Consider the following 23,884-nt stretch of genomic DNA (forward strand, 5'->3'; position numbering starts at 1 on the left):
TGAGTGATCTGCTGATCACTGGAATCTACTGGAACTTACACTTTATACAACATCCCAGTTGTTTTGGGGACATTATTAATAGCTTTAATATAGATTTAAAGCTTTAACTGAAAAATACTTTTCTCTTTGATCTTTTAAAGCCAATGTTTTTTATATAGATATAGTCAAGGATTTTTGTAAAAGACATTATGTAAATAAATTATATATATATGAGATAAATGTAAACACTTTTTTTTAAAGTAATAGTTTAACATGAGCCGATAAGATGCTAATATGTTTAAAGGTTTTTGTTTTAGAATAAGGTTTAAGGAAAGTGGAACAGGAAAAAAATAGTTTTTGCTTTCAGTAGGTGGCAGTGTGCACATTTAATGTTGGTGTGTAGCATAAAAACTAAAGAAGAAGAACAAAGCAACAAGCTGCTGAACTTCTACTCAGGTAAATGGCTTCTGATTCCTCTTTTACAGCTGAGATCAAACCTGTGAAATGTTTTTTAGTTTGTGAGGGTGGCATTAGGTCACTGAGAAATTTAGAATTTTATAAGAAGACATCTGCTGTGGAAAACCAGTATGAGAAGAAATGTCCCAATGGTAGCTTTCAATCTCTATCCTCGAAAAAAGTTTGATTAATTATGTGACAGTGTTGGTCTGAGGTTACCTTCCCTTGTGTCTGAGTAAACTGTCATCTTTATTATTAGAGAGGTCACGTGATCACGTACCACTTTCTGGCCCTCGTTTATCTCCTGTTGATTGGCTTCCACGTCAGACTACACCTGTGCTCCCGTTTTCAAATGTTTACCTCATTGCATGAGTTTTACTGTAGCGGCCTGTCCTTCTTCCCCTCATCGTCTCTCCTCCGTCTGCTTTGTATTATTCAGCTCGCTGTACTAAAATCCAAATTTTGCCTCCGGTCAAAGCGCAGAATAACATACTGATTACTTCAATAATTCAATACTCTAGTGGTTCACTACAAGTTGAAACAAGGAACACTAGAATATTTAACTCGCAATCAGTCAAGTCTCCTCCATCCCTGGGGTTTTAGGGATGTTGCACGCTTTTAAAATCTAATTTTAGACTTTTTAAAACTTAAACAGAAACAACTTAATACATGTTGATAAGAAGAACAACACCAAATTGAATAATTTACCCTGTTTTATTTCTAACACAAGTAAACATCTGTTCACATTCGGAGTCAGGAGGTCCAACATGCATGTCGTTGTGCAGAAAAACCTCAATCCTCCGTCTGATAGGCCTGTTGAGGTTTTTCCATATCACATACAGTCATGTGAAAAGGATAGGTTTACAAAGGATAGCAGAGATTCTTCTGAAAACACAGTCCATTCTTACTGCTTCTGTAGGAGTTAAGGGATTACGTTTAATTAGCACCCAAGTGCAGTTGATCAAATACATTCAGTTAACTGATCATCAGCAAGTGTGAGCGCCTCTATAAAAGTATACAGAGTGTATGCTAAAACAGTGCCACAGTCTTCGTCCTAGGTGTGGACATCTCACCAAATACCCTCCCAGGTTCCCTAAAATTGTATTCTATTTTAATGCAAAATGAAAAAAGTAACATGAAATTCTTAGTCACAAAAATAAAGGAAAAGCTGTTTTCATTCATGTTTCATGCTTGACTGCGTAAATAAGCCAAGTCGTACAAAAATGAAAATATCAGTAGATGGTTGAATCCGAACACAATTTATTTAATTATATGCATATTTTTCCTTTTTGAGACCTTTTTAAATGTTTCTTCTCATTGTTTTAAAGTAATTTGATGGTCAGTCTTATTTAACCTGTAATGCACCCTTTTATGTGAAATGGCCGGGGTCTCGAGCCACGTTATCAACACTGCACATTGTACTGGACTCATTTCTTTATAGGCGATTACTAAATATCAAATAAGCTGTATTTAGTGGTTGCTGTCTGTTTTATTCAAACTGAAAACCAATGAGAATCATATTTGAATACTAGATGATAAATTGTATGTGTGTCTTATGTCATTTTCTTGCTTCGTTTAGGTCCTTCAGGTTGATGTCTGCTTAAATAATCCAAATTTTATCATTTTGAGGTTTTTTTCCAGTGGTCTCATGCTTGATTTTCAGAAAACTGGTTGTGGGGAGAAATCAATCCCCAGTCTCATGCGGATGCTGCCCAAAAATGTTTAATTCCCAACCCTCAGTTCTTCTTTTTTGATCAAATATTAATTAAGAAAAAACTTTTTTTTACCTCCAGAAGTACCTCCAAAGTCTGTGCGAGGTTAGGAGTAGTCCAGAGGACTCCTGGGCTCTTTAGACTCCGAATCAGAGCAGTGTCACAGGTGAAGCTGCTTGTCGAAGCAATGTTTTGAATATTATGATAAAAACAACATCGGATTTGAGCATTTAAACAGTTCAGTCAAACAATTGCTAAAGGTAATTTTAATCATTTGCTTTTGCTTTTTATTTTTAAGCAGAAACTTTCAGGACTTTGAGTGGTGAGATAAGATGCTTTGTGATTTTGTATATATCTTCTACTGCGCTTTCTGCCGTGGCTCAGGAGGTTGAGCCATTCAGTAATTGATAGAGGAGGCCCTGTTTATCTACAATGAAGAAAGAGCGCTGTATGAATGTGTGTGTGTATGAATGGGTAAATGTGGCTTGGAGTGAAAATCTCTATATAAATGCAGTCCATTTACCCTTTTGTACTGATTAGTCAACTGGATGAGTTTTATAGTGACAAAGTGGTTGAACTGTGAGTCATTTGTCAGTTTCCTTTAAGAAAAAAAATACTTAAATTAGCTTTTTATATTGTGTGTTTTTGTGTTTTACCACCAGGAGTCAGGTGGGAAGTGCGCAGGAGATTGACTTCCTTTTTGTTTTTCTTGTCCAACCAAAGTGTGATAAATATAAATATATAAGGCCAGTTGCTTAATGCTGAAGCAAACAGGTCATTGTTACAGTCAGCGTGGTCAGGGTCTCAACACTTTTCCTCCCTGTTCACGATAATGTTGAAATTTTCACTGCACTGCAAGCTAGATTGGTGCAAATAACCTCAGTGGCACAGCCTGAGAGATCGGTCAGCAACCTCGCAACTACCAAATCACAAGAGAAAAATCTGCATTTCCTCACCAGTTGGCAAGTGGTAGCTGAAGGTTATGGGAGTCTTAAGGTAATACTGGTCACAAAGAGACATTTGGTGTTGCACCAAAATTGTGATTGCTTCAGTTGCTAGCAGATTGCCACAGTAGCTGTAGTTTGCAGTGAAGACACCAACTTGTGTGCAGAAATTCAACAACCATCTCCAGGCAGTAGCGAAACTGTGAGGAGTGCAAATGCAAACTGGAAATGGAAACCATTTTTCTTCAAAGTAAAAGTTGTTCCTCTGAAATGTATTGGCTGCGGCAGTGAGACACAACTTTTCCTTTGAAGGCAACTCCTATATTGCATTTTTAAAAATGTCTCCTGCTGTTTAGCCAGGGGTTAGCATTTCCCCGCAATATTTTCCATGCAAGCTATAGACAACTACGGCAATATTGACATTATGACCATTGTGTGGCTTTAGATTCTGTACCTGTGTGTGCATTGTCTTTCAGATACAGTCTGTGACTTATGTCAGTGCAAAATTCTCCAAGTAAAATGAACAAAGTCTCATCAATTTTCTGTTGAGGAGACAATCAGTGTTTTGTTTTTGTGTGTTTTTGAGTATTCATTGGCCATCATTTTAACTTGTAACATTGCGGCAGACATCGCACCACTTCCTGAGCCTCGTTCTGCTGGAGGTCTCTTCCTGTTAAAAGGGAGTTTTTCCTTCCCACTGTTGCCAAATGCTCATAGGGGTTTGTCCAACTGTTGGGTCCTTTGCCTTACAACATTAATTGCCTTAAGGCGACTGTTGTTGTGATTTGGGGCAATATAAATAGTTGAATGGAACTGAATTATTGCCAACTTTGCTACTATAACTACTTTTCTTACACCCATGAATTTAGTGAGAAGTGTGACTAAAAGCTTTATTTACATTAGAGTTACAAATCAATTCTTGTAGTTAGTTTCTGCATCATATACGATCAGTTTATAGGTCTGCATTCACCCTAAGTGCTAAATTTACAATGCAATTTACATTATGCATAAGCTGCTCTTCAAAAGCGCCTTTGTTTCTGTGGATGAATCTGACTCCTAATACAGGTCCTTCTCCTTCCCTTGTTTAAGCCTTCCTTCTTTAAAATACAAGTGACATGTCCCCTTTTATAAGTCCTGTGCTCATATTTCTGCCTTCCTGTGATAACATTTACTGAAAAAATAAGCAGTTTCTGGCAGCACAAGCTCATAGCATTCACATTTGAAAATGCTTCCAATCATCTTAAAGCATGAAAGCGTCCACACCCCGTTGCTTTCAGCCTCTGTATTCAGAGTCGTGCTCCGAGGGTATTTTTGGAGCGCTCGTCAAGGACAATCCTACAACTGTGGACAAATACATGATCTTCGCAAACATTTTCAACATGTTTAGGATAAAAATACTTTTTTGTGTCTCTGATAAAGAAAAAGATCAGTCATCTCTGACCGTCTGAATGGAGGGTACAGTCACTATTATGTTGTGATTGCACAAAGCCGCATTTTTTGATAAGCCTTCCACTATATCATACTCCACACTGCCCTCTTTCCAGTCATTCTGGAGTGAAGTGGGTTGTCATGTGACTTTGCTATTGATGAAATTTTGGAAGGTGTTGGGCTCAGTGCAGTCTGCTACTGATGCTCCTGCTTTTACTGTCCTGCTGCAATTGTAAAATTGATTCCAGTGTCTGCTGAACAATAACAATGCAAAGCCAGGCACACAGATTGGTTGCTTAGCTTCCCACACAGGCAGGGAGGAAAGCTCCCAGATCTCATCTCATTCAACAAAGAAAGTACCGTTACATTTGCAATGTATGGGAGAAGGGAGACACCGCAGCAGCAGAAATGAGAGCACTGCTGCACCTCGGGGATTATTGAGAGCAATGGATGGAAATAAACAGCCTTAATATAGACTGAGCTGTCAGACAATAATCCATATGTACTGTAAATGAAATCTCTGGAGAGCTGGGAGGTTCTGATAAAGGGTAGGAACACACATATATGTACTCACATTCACATAAAGCTTAGATATATGCATGAAACACATTCCCAAAGCATAGTGAGTAATCTATGACAACTCAAGGGAGTGCTGCGTGTTTATACTTTACTATCTCATCATTTTAATAGACTGCACTGATCCCTCCTCGGCATATTTATACAGCAGAAAACATAGATTGAGTTATAGTTTGCACTCCCTCTGCACAACAATGGTAATCTCCAGCTGTAGAGACGAGTTGAACATAAGTAAAACTGACAATTTCACTAAAGGGAGGTTCACAAAAAGAGAGCATCAGTTTAAAACCAGATAAGTCTGCACGCGGCTGTGCTCCCAAAGTGTTTTAATAGTAATTGCTGCACCGTGTTCATCAAGCTCTTCCTTGCACACTTCTTTATGTACAAATAGTATTTTTAATTCGCACATATTCAACATTGTGAGTGACATCCATTCATCCTACTAAAATCCCACATTGCGCACCACTTGTTGGCAAAATACCATAGCAGTGCAGCAGTGTGCTGCAGTTTTCTTCCTGTGAAGACTACACAGTAACAGAGGACTGCTCTCAGACTGCGGGCTTACTGGTGGTTCCTAAAAGCAGAATAGAGGGCGTCGCCTTCAGCCATGAGGCCTCTCTACTATGGAATCAGCTCCCAGTTTGGATTCAGGAGGCAGACACTCTCTCTGCTTTTAAGATTAGGCTTAAAACTTTCCTTTTTGATTAAAGCTTATACTTGGGGCTGGATCAGGTGACCCTGAGCCATCCCTTAGTTATGGTGCTGTAGGCTTAGGCTGCTGGGGGGCTTCTCCTCTCTTCTCTTTCCTCTCATCCCCAACCAGTGGCGGTGGATGGCTGCCCCTCCCTGAGCCTTGTTCTACCTGAGGTTTCTTCCTGTTAAAAGAAAGTTTTTCCTTCCCACTTTCACCAAGTGCTCTTTCTAACACTGAATGGTCTTTACCTTACTATATAAAGCATCTTGAGGTGACCGTTGTTGTGAATTGGAACCATATAAATAAAAATGAACTGAAAACCACAAGAAGACGCCTAAGAAAATGAACTTTCGAAGTAAAACAGTAAGAAGACAACAGACAATTAGCAGTGAAATTGGAAGACTTACACTAAAAATGAACCAGCTCTCACTTTGGATGCAGGAGACAAACAAACTTAAACCCTTTTTTGTTTTTCATTAAAGCTTACAGTTAAAGCTGGATCAGGTGACCCTGAGCCATCCCTTAGTTATGCTGCAATAAGGTCTGGTTGCTGGGGAGCTTCCCATGATGCACTAAGCACTTATTCTACATTCATCTTTTCTTTTTCTTTTTTTTTTACTAAGAACAGCAGTACATGACACCCCATAATTTCACTTATCTAGAACATATGCAGTTTTTCTTCAGTTAATTTCAAGCTTTTATTTGTTTTGTTTAACTCCAGCTCTCAGCAACAGCACAATAACCCCACTAACCTTTTCTTTCCATCTCTCTCTTCTCTTCATCCACCTTCTCTCCTCCTTAATCTTAACCCCACCAGTCTGTCCTCAGTCTACAACAGGGTCTCCTCTCAGTTGGACATATCCAAAATACGTCACTTACAACAAGGAGTCAGACGCCTTAACCACCTGAACTGGCTCATGTTGATGTGGAGAAGCAGCAGCTCTACTCTTAGCAGCTCCCAGGTGACCAGTCTTATCAATCCATGTTTAAGGCTGAGTAAGACAGCCTTCCAAAAAAAGCTTTCCACATGTATCTACTATCTACTTCTCCTTTGAAGCGTAAATGAATGAGGTCATAGAGGATGGTGATTGTGTGCACATGCACTCAAACTGTATCAAGTCCATTAAAGTCAAATTTGTGGCTTCAAATGTGCAGATACTGTGATACAGTGTTTGTCACTGAGCTACTCGTGTCAAAGCTTTGTTATAGCACACAAACAATGTTTTCTTCTAGTAAAGTTGAAAAAGTTGCAGATGTTATGATCGGCTCTGGATGACAGCATCAGCTAAATGTTTGAAATGTAGATGGAGAGATTGTGTCTGCAGCATGATGGACGAGGGAGCAGAGAGACAAACACAGACAGATATAGACGGAGCGAGCCTGGGGAAAGCTGAACTCGGCACAGCCACAGAGGGACTCGTGACAGACAGACTGTTTCTCCCTGCTTGGCTGCTTTAATGACAGGCAGCAAACTCATTCTGCAGGACAAACAAATCACTGGGACAAACCTCGGCAGGCATCTGCTGTTACACACTGACACATACTAACAGTGCTCCCTACTGGAAAACCTGTAATTCTGCTGGGGTCTTCAATTACGCTGAAAAACCGAAAGGTTTGTCCATTTCACGGCACCCAGTGAGAGGGTCAGTGGGTCATAGTGAATGAATGGAGAGGAAAAAAGGAGACTCGCAGAGACGTAAGACACAGGTGGATTCTATGCGATGCTCTTTCCCCTGCTTCTAATGTCCATGCAGTCAATATACCTCTAAGTTATCTCACTCAGGGATGAAATTCAGCTTTTATGGTTCGTTGGGCTGAATGAGTTTTTCACCAACAAATCAAAATGAAACCGTGCAGCAGGAATGATAGAGGCGGTGAGCGGGCAGCCTGAAGCTTCATGAGAACCAACTTATCTTGAAATGCTGTTTGTTCCCTAATAGCTCTTGCTTATCGGCGAAAGTGCAAAAGAAAAGGTTAATATAACTGTTGCACTGACTTCAACATGTCATTTCAATTTATTGATTAATTGCTCCATTTAGGAAACTAAAAGAATCTTCAGAAAACTCCCATTACAGCTTCGCGGAGCTGAAGACTACACCTCAGAACAATATCTGTCTGCTCTGTGGGGGAGCCTGGATTAAACACTCTGAATTTCAACTCTGACTCAGATTCAGGGAACAAAGGTGGTTCAATAAGGAGAGATCATTTGCAAGAATTTAATATGATTTATTAAGATACAGAATTTGATTAATAAGCTATTTGACAATTAAACTCGGATTAACCAACATAGCAGAACAGAAATTATGACAGGACCCCTCCTCCCCGGAGTCCACACACTGGTGGTGGTGAAGGTGAAGATGGAGGCTTGGATGGGGATAGGGGAGAGTTGGGGAGGAGGCGGTTTGCACCAGAGTCTGGAAGGCAGAATGACAGAAGAGCAGTGAGATTTAAAACACACCGAACAGAGGCTGAGTTTGACAGCGTGAGAAAGAGGAAGTGATGTAAAGAATAGACTAGCTGCCTGGAAAGCAGGCGAATGAGTCCCTGCAGCCTTTCACTGGCTACCTGTTAGTTTTAGAATTGATTTTAAGATTTTATTGTCGGTTTTCAAAGTCTACACAGGCCTGCCTGTGTCTGTGAGATGCTCCATATGAGGCTGGCTGCTGCTTGACATCTTCTGGCGTGGCCTTGTTACTGATTCTGAAGTCTTTGCAGTACGGGCCCGATGACTTTGGACTGACCTCCCTCCTTGAAATATATTTTTGTCATTTGGCTTACCGCTTTTATTGAGTTTGAGGACCCCAGAGTGTATCTAGGTGGTTTTTTTCGTATTGTTTTGAATTTACATTGCAAATTTCAATTGTATTTATTTTTCATTTTAACTTGATATGTGTTGCTTGTATTATTGTTCAGCAATTTCTATCTTTAACAGATTGCCCCAACCCAGTGAGCCTGAGTGGAAATGTTTTAAGTTAGCCAAAGTATCCTATATTCTTGTATTACCTTTTAACCTTGAGCTGTTCAGTTTATCTCGCTCCACTTATGTTCATTACTTGAAAAAATAGTGTTTCTTTTTTGTTTGCCATAATATGAAACAAACTCCGGCTGGTCTGTCAGTACATGCAGAAGTAGCCAGCTGCATCATTATAGCCCTTTATCACCCAGAGTTTAATGCAGGTTTCATATTTTGATGGTATTATATGTGTAATGTGTGAACAAGCTATCCTATCTCTTGTGAATGTTTTTGTGCATTGTGCACATTGCACTAAACTATGTTGGTGTATAGCGTGGGATTATTTATTTACTTTTTTTATACATTCTGTCACAGTTTGTCACCCTGACCCAGAGAAATGGTGCCTTTTTGTGCCAGACCTGCTGGTTTACTCATTGGGCACTGGGCTTTTTTCCATCTTGTGATACAAAAGTCAGACCTTAGCATGTGCCAGAAACTTGATTGTGTTCATCTTAATGCAGGTTTGCAGTGTTGCCTCACAGTAAGAAGGTCCTGGGTTTGAATCAACTCTCTGGCTGAGGTCTTTCTATGTGGAGTTTGCATGTCCTCCCTGTGTCTGTGTGGCTTCTCTCCGGGTACTTCGGCTTCTTCCCACAGTCCAGAGACGTGCAGTTAGTGGGACTGGGTTAAATGGTGATTGGCTATAGGCGTGGATGTGAGTGTGGTTGGCTGCCTCTCTGTGTTAGCACTGTGACAGACCTGTCCAGGGTGTAACCTGTGTTGCCCTATGGCAGCTCCACCCACCACGATGGATGGATTAACTGACTGGTTGACTGATTGACCAATTAATTGATATGGGAGAAATGTTTCATCACTCATTCCAGTCTTCTTCAGTCTTAGCTGACTGCAGGTTTCCCAAACCTTAGCGCCTTTTCCTTTCTCCAGCATTAAAACTTTTGGCCCCTGCCTCAGTTTATCAATTGTCATTTCTTTTTTCTGCTCATCCTGGATGTTCATATCTTTATCACTGAAGGAGAGGCCACCATCTTTACGTGGCAGAGTCCTGGCCTGATGAGAGAGCTCTTCTATATTGTGCCCTCTGCTTAGCCAGTGGTTTGGTTTCCTCCAGTGTGTAATCCACAGCGATGCTCTTGGCACTTAACAGCTTGTGGAAACCTGCAGTCAGTTTAAGACTGAAGAAGTCAGTGGATGAGTTATGAAATGTTTCCCCCACTGAACAACTTCCTCTGTATCCAAATGAATGGAATACATTTTCTGGAATTTCCTTGACTTGATTAATGCGCATTTCCACATGTGGACTGTTTCTGCGTTTCCCTCTATGTAACAAGAAAATTTGTGAGTGGCAAAAGTATTAGCAGAATGAGAATGTGAACAAGAAAAGCAGCAGAGGGAGGTTTTGAATAGCAATTTACATATTCATAAGCCCGCTCGTGTTGAGACCAGTTTTATAGAATTACAGTCACATACAGTGTAGAAGATCGGTGTAGACTCTGTGATGTCACCCCCTGGTTGCTGTTGCCTGCTTGGTGTTTTGAAACGCATTGCGGTGAACAATGAGTGGATGTGGACATCACACGATCACTGGGTAGAGACTTGTGATTGTAAGCCAATTAGCAAATTCTGGATAATCCTTCTTTCTGACGTTAACAATGAGCACAATTTACAAACTGAACATTTTATTCAGCACGATGTGAAACTGTTGAATGAGCTCAAACTCATCAGGAAAGTGTTTACAGAGATCTTAATGCACAGCAAACAAAAACTGTTTTTTCTCAAAGATGTCTGTACCATTGACTGTAGAAAACATGGACGACGCCACAGCTCCCCAAAAATGAAGCCAAAACGTCTCTATCGCCCCCTGGTGTCTGGCTGCAGTATAGGTCATAAACCCCGCCTCCTCCATGTTAGTGGATGGGACTGGGATCAGACTAAAATAAATTTATTCTCCTTAGATAATTTTTTTCCAAAGATTCTTTCTTTTGTTATCAATAGTTCTCATCATGCTGATTGATGTCCAAGGGGTCTCCTTCCCCATAAGTTTGATTCTAATTCCTACCGCGGTGATGTTAAATCGGGGTGAAACGTCATCATAACAGCTTTGACTGGCAGCTGCAGTCACGGAGAAACTTGCGTATGTCTGTTCGGGAATAGCAGATAGAGCGTAGGCTCTGAGAGGAGGGCCAGCGTTTACGCTACGAAAACACGACCGAGTGTTTTAACCTGACAGCCTGAGGTGTTCTTCAGTAAACTGGACTACCTGACAGAAGGACCCGAGGCCCCGCTGCAGTTTTTCGGTAAGTTAATCGTGTTGGTAAGCTAATCCGTAACTACTGTCCTTAGCTAGGTCCTGAGACTTAGCTAAGGACAGTAGCTCATCTTAGCTAGGTCTAGGTCCTGAGACCTAGCTAGCTAAAATGAGCACTCGGCTATCGGGGTTCGTTCAGCTAATCTGTGCAGGTGAATGAACTTACTAAAGAAATCAAGAGAAACGTTCCGGGCTAATCAGTCACTAATTACTGCACTTTTATTACAAGTATTATACTTTAAAAACAACAGGCTGCACCCTGCTGCGGCTCCTGTGCAGAGCTGAATATTAAATATGTGCAAACAACAGCATGTTTTCAGTCTCTTGCCACATCTGTAAAGACAGCAACATCTTTTTTAAAAGCTTGTACTTCAGTAACTCCTCATTAATCAGGAACTATGGATTAAAGTACTGTAGTGTACTGTAATACTGAAAAAATGTAAGAGAAGAACTTCAGATCCTGAATGTGTGAGGACAGAAGAATCAGCTTTATTTCAATTTTGAGGGATAAAATTTATATCTGAGTTTGATGGTTCTGTTCTCTCTGCCCTCAGATTCAGACCTCAGCACCACCCAGTGACAGCAGACAGATCATCCAACATGTTCACATGTTAACTGCAAAATGAACTGATGAAAACAGTACAAAGGTTAAAGTGCCACATGTGCTGTAGTGAAAGCTGCAGCTTTATTGATAAAGTTAAAGACAAAAAAAACAAAAGGTTTAATCACTCGTGTAACTGTGTCACTATATATCACCATTAACAGGACCTCAGTTTGGTGTTTCACAAAGCTGCTGATCTCAGACCTGCACAGCTTCCGTTTTAAACACTTGATGTACTCAGCTGCATGAAGAGCATATGAGATTTTCTCTGACACAATTAAATAAAACCTGATGAAGGTCAAAAGTCGTCACTTGTATGTTGAACTACAAACTTGTCGTCTGGAATTCTTTCACAGTTTTTTGCAGATAGTGTGTTATTTACCATAAAGTGATTCAGAGTTATTCATACCAGAGTAACCAGAGAGGATCATATATTTTTAAATATATAACTTTCTACAGGACTGAATATAGGGCTGCCACGATTAGTCGACTAGTCACGATTACGTCGACTATCAAAATCGTCGACGACTGATTTAATAGTCGACGCGTCGTTTGAAGCTTTGTAAGATCACAAAAGACGCAGGAATAAGTAGTAGGATTTAAGAGTGTAATAACGGACTGATACAGAAGATGGCAGCACTGCATGTACAAGGATGCCAGCTGCCGTTACACTCCGAAGAAGAAGAAGAAGCAGTGTCCCAGAATTCATAGCGCGGCCCTGCTCAGTTTTCAACAATGGCGGCAGCTAGTTAGTTTTAATATTACTCTTATTAATCTTTCTGGGTCACAAAATAAACGTTTAACATATTTTCAGGAGAGAATGTAGCTGTGTAAACCTCAAATATCTGCTCAGTTTATCAAGACACCGCATATTTTCAAAAGCGCTCCGACGTTTTCGGAGACGTCTGTTACCCACTAGCTCGATAGCTAGCCGGGGGCAAGGCTCACTAGAGCCCGTGAGAACACCGGACTCCCGGCAAATCGTTTTCTAACCCACCACCGTCTTTCGCTACTCAGGTTAAACATATATAAGTCACTTAGATAACTTAAAAATGTTATTGTTTGGCCTTTTTTTAGTATTTTATTTGTTCCTGAGTAAATCGGTTTGGCTGAGATTAAAGTTATAGTTTATACACGGCTGACTAAACGTCAAGCAGACAACTGATTATCAGAAGTGTGAGATGCTCGAGAATATACTCCGGTGTCCCGTTATATTTTAGATAGCAAGGAGTTTATTAAACTTTACCGAAACAATCTGTAAATCTCATTAAATTTAATAAACTATCATCTTGTCTTTATTTTTAGTTAGCACATACCCTAAACACTTAAAACTGTAAGCTAATGTTATATAAGAGCAGATGCTGCTGGTGCAATAAGCTGTACGTTTTACGTCCAATGGATGCATGATCCGATTAGTCGACTAATCGCAAAAATAATCGGTGACTAGTCGACTATCAAAATAATTGTTTGTGGCAGCCCTAACTGAATATAATATCTTTTTGTAAAAGTCTGGAGCCTCTGGGGAGTATCCGAGTATTTATAACATTACACAAACCAAAGGTCTCCATCACAGTGTTCATGAAATGCTGGGTTTATCCATCTCCTGGATCGGGCCTACGGAGGAGTGCTGAAGATTTCCCTGTGAGGGAGCTGCTGGTGAAGATCATGAGTCCTGCTTGATCTATGCGATGAGCTTCAGTCTTCCTGGTGTTTCTTAAATGAAGTCTCCCTCAGTCGGTCAACAGAACATCTGGCACAGGACATCTGTGATGAAAGAAAAGGAAGAAGTTTCTCCAAACCTCTGGACCCAGGAAACCCAGCTTGGTCCTGGTGGTCTCCCTCACTAGTTTCTCTCCAGGGTGAATGTAGCTGTTGATAAAATATGGACTCTATTATTAAATGAAAAGAACAAATCACACTACACTACTGAAACGTTCTGCTGATGTTTTTAAAGTTTCCATGTTACCAGGCTGTAGAGGGCTCTGAAGATTTAAACAGTTTTAGATCCATTACACTCACAGTCTTATGTTAAAATCTCAAAGGACAGCATTATATTTTTGATATTAACAGTAACTCTGGGCTTCTGTGGAGTGTGCAGATGATCTCATCGCTGTCTAAAAATGGATTAAAAAAAAACAAGTGCTGAATCCTTCAATAACACAGACTATTAGAGTAACAGGTGTGTAGCATCGCTAACTAGCTAGCAACAAGCCTCCAACACAGTGCGTATGCTAGCGGCTAATCTAACTAACGAATTAACAGTAGAGTGATTTTAGAACTATAAGATGATAAGCTGTGTGTCTTTTTTTTATAACAGTGACATGGTTGTATTTACCTTAATTAAACGAGTTGTCAGTCGTGGTAAACCAGCAAAAAAAACTCGAGCAGCCGGGCTACGTAAAAAGTGTAGGGGGGCGTGTTTGCGGTCATGTCCAGCGGGTGTGTGGGCGGGAGCGTTACACAGTCGTTCCACCTCAAGTCACTACTGCGCAGACTCTGGCTCCAAATTTGCAAGATGGCAGCCTCCACAAGCGGGATATTTTGGCTTCATTTTTGCACGATGGTAGGAGGCGGAGTCGCGTCGTCCATGTTTTCTACAGTCAATGCTCTGTACCAAAAAGCTGTTTACAGTTAGAGAGGCTGCCCCCTGTTGGCCCTTAAAAGTAGTACAGGTTTAAGGCACTTACACTGTGGCTTCACTTTTCAGAACCTGAAGCTAGATATCTTCTAGCATGGTGGTAACATTTAAGCCACTTTTAAGGCATGAAGGAATTACTTTGATAGAAAATTTTCTAAGAATGTGATTTTGATGAACATACACACTTACACCGGTCAGGCATAGCATTATGACCACATACCTAACATTGTGTTGGTTCCCTTTTGCTGCCAAAACAACACTGAGTCATCGAAGCATGGTCTCCAATGGAGCCCTGAAGGTGTGCTGTGGTATCTGGAACCAAGATGTTAGCAACAGATCCTTGAAGTCCTCTAAACTGTAAAGTGGGGCCTCCGTGGATCGGACTTGTTTGTCCCGCACATGCCAGAGTTGTTCAATTAGACTGAGATCTGGTGGTTTTGGAGGTCAAGTCAAAACCTCAAACTCGTTGTTGTGCTCCTAAAACCATTCCTGAACTATTTTTTTTTTCTTTGTGGCAGGGTATATTATTCTGCTGAAAGAGGCTACAGCCATTAGGGAATACCATTTTTATGAAAAGGTGTACATGCTCTGCAGCAGTGTTTAGGTAGGTGGTACATCTCAAAGTAACATCCACATGGATGGCACGACCCATGCTTTTCCAGCAGGTTTTGCCTGAAAACCTCACACTGTGACCGCTTGCTTGCTTTCTTCCCATCATGCATCCTGGTGCCAGGTTCCCCAGGCAAATCATGCACATGCATGCTGGGCATGGTGCATGAAAACATGATTCATCAGACCAGGCCGCCTTCTTCCATTGCTCCACTGTCCAGTCCTGATGCTCATGTTCTCATTGTCACTTTGAGTGTGCACAGGGTTCAGAGTAGGCACCTTGTCTGCAGCTTGCATACACAACAAACTGACTATTCTGACATCTTTCTATAAGGACCAGCATTCGTTTTTTTGGGCAATTTGAGCTACAGTAGCTCGCCTGTTGGATTGGACCACACGGGCACACAAACAGTCTTCTCTCCCCATTGGGCACGTGGCACTGTCAGTGGTTCAGCACTGTTCCACTGCAGACCAGGCACAGTTTTGGAGATGCTATAGTCCAGTCACAGCCAATCCAGTCTGCCCTTTGTGAAACTTGCTTAAATCCTTTTTCTTACTTCTAACACATCAGCTTTGAGGACAAAATGTTCAGTTATTCCCACAATAATCAGTGTTTTTCATTTCGCTTGTCAGGGGTCATAAGGCCTGATTGGTTAGCTGATTTTTATCCTATTATTTCATATTGACGATGAAGTGAGTGAAAACCTGAGTATCAGCTGATCAGTGTCTGGAAAGGTTATGGGACTTACTGACAGGGACGATGTGCTTCTGAGGATCCTAACTAATTTTGACAAACAGCTCGATGTGTGCAGAATCACAAACTGCGGCAGTGTGAAATGAGCTTTAATTACTGCTTGTTATTACCGCTCTAACTTTATTTGCTTCACTCCGCCAAACACAGATTTGTTTGCAGAGGAACGGAAGAAGTTGTTGTCGTTGAAGGTGAACATCTGAAAGCATCTGTATTCGATGTGAGCAGGTGCATCAATTACTATAAAAATGAAGGTACTTGCGGTTGTTTCAGCACATGCTTGACCTCCTGAGTTTACCAGTGAATTTTAAGTACAGACATCATGAGATGAGCAGAAATAACAGCTCCTTTGTCTTGACATACTGGTTTCTTCAATTAAGAGCTATGTTTGCTGGAAAAACAAGAAACATTCTATAAGGGGGGGTGGTGGCAGTGATGGGATCAGCCCCTATGACTTCTGATCCAAATTTATCAAACACTTAATTAAAGCTTAATTAAATTGTCGCTACATTTTTTTTAATTAAAGAGAAATCTGCCTGAAATAAGGAAAATTAACAGTGCTTACACGCGTTTGAGAATTAAAAAACGCTAATTTAAGCTAACTGCTGCAGTATTCAAACATTTCCTGCCTTTACCTTCCTCTACCAGCTGATTGACAGCAAGAATTTGTCTCTGATGCTCCGTCAATTGTGCCACACTGAATAAGACACAACAATTATTGTTCAGTACTCACTTTAATCAGATGCTTAATAGATGGTATTGGAAGCCTGAGGAGTTTGCTAAATCAATATCGTTATCAGCACCAAACACTCTCAGCACGTCTTGAGATTAGCAGCTGACATGTAGCGCTGCAGTCTGGCTCAAACGCATCAGCTGAACCTATGACTTTAAAGAAAAACATAAAATAAAATAAATGAAAAAGCATGTGCAGTCAGTTTATGTCACTATAAATTTCATCAGTCTTTCATCGCTGCCTTGAACATGTTGCTCCTGAGACACAAGGTAACATCTCGTCTACACCTACTGGATCTCAGTTTATCTAGACAGTAGGGCTGCCACGATTAGTCGACTAGTCACGATTACGTCGACTATCAAAATCGTCGACGACTGATTTAATAGTCGACGCGTCGTTTGAAGCTTTGTAAGATCACAAAAGACGCAGGAATAAGTAGTAGGATTTAAGAGTGTAATAACGGACTGAAACAGAAGATGGCAGCACTGCATGTACAAGGATGCCAGCTGCCGTTACACTCCGAAGAAGAAGAAGAAGCAGTGTCCCAGAATTCATAGCGCGGCCCTGCTCAGTTTTCAACAATGGCGGCAGCTAGTTAGTTTTAATATTACTCTTATTAATCTTTCTGGGTCACAAAATAAACGTTTAACATATTTTCAGGAGAGAATGTAGCTGTGTAAACCTCAAATATCTGCTCAGTTTATCAAGACACCGCATATTTTCAAAAGCGCTCCGACGTTTTCGGAGACGTCTGTTACCCACTAGCTCGATAGCTAGCCGGGGGCAAGGCTCACTAGAGCCCGTGAGAACACCGGACTCCGGCAAATCGTTTTCTAACCCACCACCGTCTTTCGCTACTCAGGTTAAACATATATAAGTCACTTAGATAACTTAAAAATGTTATTGTTTGGCCTTTTTTTAGTATTTTACTTGTTCCTGAGTAAATCGGTTTGGCTGAGATTAAAGTTATAGTTTATACACGGCTGAATAAACGTCAAGCAGACAACTGATTATCAGAAGTGTGAGATGCTCGAGAATATACTCCGGTGTCCCGTTATATTTTAGATAGCAAGGAGTTTATTAAACTTTACCGAAACAATCTGTAAATCTCATTAAATTTAATAAACTATCATCTTGTCTTTATTTTTAGTTAGCACATACCCTAAACACTTAAAACTGTAAGCTAATGTTATATAAGAGCAGATGCTGCTGGTGCAATAAGCTGTACGTTTTACGTCCAATGGATGCATGATCCGATTAGTCGACTAATCGCAAAAATAATCGGTGACTAGTCGACTATCAAAATAATCGTTTGTGGCAGCCCTACTAGACAGTGAAATCAATCTTATACCTTGATGAGTATAAGTATGTATGTTCTGGTACCTCCACCAGAACATACACTCACCAGCCACTTTATTAGGTATACATTTCAATTAAATTTTATTTATACAGCTTCAAATCACAACAGCAGTCCCTCCCTCAAAGGCGCTTTATATTGTAAGGTAGAGCCTACAATAATACATACAGAGAAAAACCCAACAATCATATGATCCACTATGACATACATGCCAACCCTCCCGATTTTTCCGGGAGAATCCCAAATTTCAGTGCCCCTCCCGAAAATCTCCCAGAGCCACCATTCTCCCGAATTTCTCTTGATTTCCAACCCGGACAACAACAACAACAAAAATTAGCTCAGCGAATTCCAGTTTCCAACAATGGCGGCAGCTACTTAGTTTTAATATTACTCTTATTACTCTTTGTGGGTCGCAAAATAAACTTTTAGCATAATTTTTGGTGAGAATGTAGCTCTGTATAAACTTCAATATCTGAGCCGGCAAGAACAGCGAACTCCCGGCACATCGTTTTCACGTATAAGTCACTTAGATAGCCTATAAATGTTATTGTTTGGCTTTTTTTCAGTGTTTTATTTGTTCCTGAGTAAATCGGTTTGGCTGAGATTAAAGTTATTAGATTAAACAAAACTTTATTAATCCCGCGGGAGGGTTCCTCCGGGATTTTCACACAGTTGAATAAACGTCAAACAGAAAACTGATTAAACAGAAGTGTGAGATGGTCGAGAATTTACGCCAGCATCCGATTATATTTAGATAGCAAGGAGCAGACGGCAGAGCTTCACTCTACCGTGAGAGCTCGTGACGTAATTCTGAAGGCTAGACCGTCACAGTTTTTCAGAGAACCCGGCCCACTGAGGCCACAGTAATGACGGTGACATTTAACTTACTTTAAGTAAATAATTTTAAATAAATAAACACTGTCTCCCTTATTCTGAGGTCTCAAGGTTGGCAAGTATGCACTGTGAGCAAGTACTTTGAAACAGTGGGAAGGAAAAACTCCCTTTAACAGGAAGTAACCTCCTGCAGAACTAGGCTCAGGGAGGGGCGGCCATCTGCTGTGACCGGTTGGGGTGAAAGAAAGTACTGGGTTGGACCACTTTTTGCCTACAGAAGTGTTTTAATTCTTTGTGGCAAAGATTCACCAAGATGTTGAAATATTATTATAATATTTTGGTTGATAACATCACAAAGTTGCTGCAAATTTCCTGTTCTAGCACTTCCCAGACCACAAGCTGGTCTATTGGACTGTTGTGATTATTTGACCTTTCTGATCAAAAGATGAATACACTGTGGTTATAAAAGGATCAGTCATGGTCAGTGATGATACGTTGGTAGGCTGTGGTGTTTAAAAGACCCTATAGATGATTGTAGAGGAAAATCCCAGTAGGTCAGCTGGTTTGTAAAATACTCAGACCAGCCTGTATGGCACCAACAACCATGCCACTTTCAGAACTGTGTCGACTCTTTTAGAGGTCTTTCTTCTTCCTGAGTGTAACAGGTGATTTGCACCTTGTTGTAAACTCTTTGATCTTGACAGTGATACACCTTCATTCTTAGAATCTCAACTAGGCTGGATGTTGTGAGGCTGGATGTTGTGAGGCTGTTTTTCCCAGTCATGTGTATCTAACCCTAACCCTCATATTGAGAATTACAGTGAATCAGCTCCCAAGTACAAATCCAACTCTTTAAATCAAATCCAGATTGTTTATCGGATAGTTTTGTCATGGATTAATGAGGGAGCAGGCCTTACATGGCCAAGAAACTACTTGCCAATTAATTCTAAGCCTCTGAAAATGAAGGACTGTGCATAAAAATAGCAGTAATTCCAAAACAATTAATAGACACTTTTGTTAAACCCCTTGAATTAAAGCTAAAAAAAATCTGCATTTCAATCACATCTTGATTGGTGGATTTAAAATCCACTGATGTGATGTGGAGTTTTAATGTCTTAATCAAAGCAAAACTCAAATGTCTTTAATGAAATATTGTGGTTATAGTAACCTCTTGTTGGGATTCACTGGCAGAGTTTCACTCTTGTATGACAGCATCTGACATTGTGCTGTCAGATGCTGCTTTACTCGTCTCTGTTTAAGTCTTAATTCAGCATTCAGCATTCAAACTTATGTGTTTTCTTCCAACAAAGCCCATCAGCAGAGTGGTGCATTATATATATCTACAATAACTGCAGAAAACTGCTGTAGGACTAATTTGCACAAAAACAACCCACACTACATATTTATAATTTCATTGTGTTGTAGTTTGCTTCGGGTAAAAGGTTCATTATGAGAGCACATTTTCATTACCTGGACATTACAGTAGGAATCTCCTGCTCTCTAAAAACCAACTTCACCTCAGGCTGTAGTACTTTAAGAAAGTTATTTTTTCATTTCTTTAATGTATTTGTCCTTTAGTGCTGTTTTTAGCTGAGTGTGTGCTCCACGGTAAAGCTCTCCTGGCTCTCATACAGCAGGTTATTTTTCTCTGCTTCTCCCTCTCCCACCTCCCAATCTCATCACAGATTTGTCCTGTAATTACACATAATTGGTTTCCCGCACCAAAAATCATTCACGCAGATAATTTCTCATTTGTCTCAGTGAGAAAAATGAATGTTAGATTACGAAGAGTTGCATTTTAAATGCTATGTAGAGGCGGCTGTATGCACTTCTGCAAAATGTTTTAATGTTTTCAAATGACTGAAAACTAATCGCATATCCGATCAATCACAATGAGAGTGACAACATAAAGAGGAGTATGTTTCATTGTTTTAGGAATGTCAGAGAGATCCAAGAACTCAATTGTGTGGAAAAGATTATATTCAGTCACTTCAAAACTACAAAGAGAGGCTATTACAATTCACACAGAAAGATGCCGCAAAACTGAGGGGCAAGTTTAATTTGAGGCTTTGTAATTAGTTAAACAAAGGAATAAGTTTTGTTTTTGTGGGTTATTTTTTTCAAACATGATGAGATTGACAGTATAGGTGTCAAATTAAATTACAGCAGAATATGGTATAAAAATGCCTGCAAAAGGAAAAATGACACTTTATTTGATTTTGTTTGTCAAATGATTTGTCAGGATTGCTTGAAAAGTTCTGGATGGATTTTCATTACAGTTTTAGAGACTAAACAGTATATTTTACCTGTGTTTACCTGTGGATTTTAAATCAAATGATCAATATGAAAGTAAAATGCAGATTTTCAGGGTTTTGACAAAAACAAATACATCAACGGGAAATGAATCACAAAATTGACTGGAGAAACTACCATAATAACTGAACCCATGGATATCTAGAACCCATGGATAACACCAAATGCTTTCTTTGCTCCCTTGAGATGCTCAGCTTGGCCTTTACTGCAGCACCTTCAGTTGCTGCTTGTTTGTGGGTCTTTCTGCATTCGGTTTTGTCTTCGGACACTGAAAAGCATGCTCTACCGGAGTCAGGTCAGGTCAGGTGGCTGCGATTGTGCCATTTCTTTGCTTTAAGAAACTATTAGGTTGGTTTTGCAGTATGCTTTGAGTCCATTTGTGCTTTGAAGTACCGAAGTGCAGTTTTGCAGCTTCTGTATACAGTACAGCATCATCAATAAACAATAATTATATGTTGCCAGAATGTTGCCATCATCATGTCTCTCCTCCTCCATATTTTTCTCTTTAGAACTCTGTAGATCTGTTTTCTGCCAAGGTCTAATCTGACTTTCTTGTTGGTGACTGGTTTGCACCTTATTGTGAAGTAAGCAAAGCTCTTTTCACAGACTTAGTGCCAGATTTACTAATGCACCAAGTCTGCGAAAAGAGGGTTTTGGCTTAGAAAAAAAAGTACTGTTGATTGAATGTCAACGCGCAAAGTATGAGGAGGAGAACATTAAGCACACAAATGTTTGTGACATGCATTTAAAGTATTCCGTATTGTATCGGTAATTGTATCAAGTTAATTAAAACTCCCTCCATTCATGGGTGTGCTTAATCTTACCCCCCACACACAGAGTTAGAGGCGGGTACACCCCAAACAGGTCACCACTCCATCACCGGGGTAACAGAAAGAGGCACCCAACCACACACTCTCACTGATTAAACTTAAAAAACTCTAAATCCCAGGTGTCGAAACTTTGGACATTGCAAACATCAAGGGTTTGTGGTCCACGTGTGCGGTAAAGTCACAACCCTCGAGAAAAAAAACAAAATGACGTGTCGCCAGGTGGAGAGCCAGTAGCTCCCTGTCGAAAGAGCTGTATTTGCGCTTGTTGTCCCGTAGCGTGCGGCTAAAAAGGCAAGCGGTTGCCAGCCACCTGAGATTGGCTGTTCTAGCACTGCACCTACTGCTATGTCCGACGCATCGGTGGTCAATGGAATCTGCGCCAATGGGGATGGGTGGGCCAGTAGGGCAGCATTAATTAATGCATACTTAGCATCGGAAAGTGCCCGGATGGGTTCCGGGAGCCAGTCAACAGAGTCATTAACCTTATTTTCTCTTCAACACGCTGTACAGCGGCTGCAGCAGCTGCGCCGCTCTGGGGAGAAAGCGGTTGTTAAAATTCACCATCCCCCAAACTTCCTGCAGTGCCTTAACAGATGTCGGACACGGAAAATCTGAAACAGCCCAGACTTTGTCTGGCAACGGAACAGCACCCTCAGTGGAAATAAGGTGCCCAGGAAATCGAGAACCAGTGTTCTCACTAACCATCCTACTTTGGCAAACCATGGAAGGATGGTTTAACAAATTTTTCAGCGATGTCTGGTAAACCATCCTACCGGTAATTCTGGTAAACCATCCTACCGTTAATTCTGGTAAACCATCCTACCGGTAACTCTGGTAAACCATCCTACCGGTAACTCTGGTAAACCATCCAGAGTTACCGGTAGGATAATTTTTCAGCGATGTCTGGTAAACCATCCTACCGGTAATTCTGGTAAACCATCCTACCGGTAATTTTTCAGCGATGTCTGGTAAACCATCCTACCGTTAATTCTGGTAAACCATCCTACCGGTAATTTTTCAGCGATGTCTGGTAAACCATCCTACCGGTAATTCTGGTAAACCATCCTACCGTTAATTCTGGTAAACCATCCTACCGGTAACTCTGGTAAACCATCCTACCGGTAACTCTGGTAAACCATCCAGAGTTACCGGTAGGATAATTTTTCAGCGATGTCTGGTAAACCATCCTACCGGTAATTCTGGTAAACCATCCTACCGCTGAAAAATTACCGGTAGGATGGTTTACCAGAATTACCGGTAGGATGGTTTACCAGACATCGCTGAAAAATTACCGGTAGGATGGTTTACCAGAATTAATGGTAGGATGGTTTACCAGACATCGCTGAAAAATTACCGGTAGGATGGTTTACCAGAATTAATGGTAGGATGGTTTACCAGAATTACCGGTAGGATGGTTTACCAGGCATCACTGAAAAATTACCGGTAGGATGGTTTACCAGAATTAACGGTAGGATGGTTTACCAGACATCGCTGAAAAATTACCGGTAGGATGGTTTACCAGAATTACCGGTAGGATGGTTTACCAGACATCGCTGAAAAATTACCGGTAGGATGGTTTACCAGAATTAACGGTAGGATGGTTTACCAGAATTACCGGTAGGATGGTTTACCAGGCATCACTGAAAAATTACCGGTAGGATGGTTTACCAGAATTAACGGTAGGATGGTTTACCAGAATTAATGGTAGGATGGTTTACCAGACATCGCTGAAAAATTACCGGTAGGATGGTTTACCAGACATCGCTGAAAAATTACCGGTAGGATGGTTTACCAGACATCGCTGAAAAATTACCGGTAGGATGGTTTACCAGAATTAATGGTAGGATGATTTACCAGGCATCACTGAAAAATTACCGGTAGGATGGTTTACCAGAATTAATGGTAGGATGGTTTACCAGAATTACCGGTAGGATGGTTTACCAGGCATCGCTGTAAAATTACCGGTAGGATGGTTTACCAGGCATCACTGAAAAATTACCGGTAGGATGGTTTACCAGAATTAACGGTAGGATGGTTTACCAGACATCGCTGAAAAATTACCGGTAGGATGGTTTACCAGAATTACCGGTAGGATGGTTTACCAGGCATCGCTGTAAAATTATCCTACCGGTAGGATGGTTTACCAGGCA

General features: G+C 40.7%; 1 long non-coding RNA gene across 2 annotated transcripts in view; it reads left to right on the forward strand.

Annotated features, from left to right (window-relative positions):
• The first annotated feature begins 347 nt into the window (after positions 1-347).
• The window catches only part of LOC102081129 (uncharacterized), a 30,289-nt gene continuing 6,752 nt past the window's right edge, over positions 348-23,884 (forward strand). Inside the window, exons 1-2 of one of the 2 annotated variants that reach the window (XR_270095.2) lie at positions 348-435; positions 6,607-6,751. This is a non-coding gene — a long non-coding RNA (uncharacterized LOC102081129). The remainder of the gene's footprint in view (positions 436-6,606; positions 6,752-23,884) is intronic. The other variant, XR_001224625.2, reaches the window with a different exon arrangement.

This window comes from Oreochromis niloticus, linkage group LG18 (genome assembly GCF_001858045.2).
Source record: "Oreochromis niloticus isolate F11D_XX linkage group LG18, O_niloticus_UMD_NMBU, whole genome shotgun sequence".
NCBI classification, from domain to species: Eukaryota; Metazoa; Chordata; class Actinopteri; order Cichliformes; family Cichlidae; genus Oreochromis; species Oreochromis niloticus.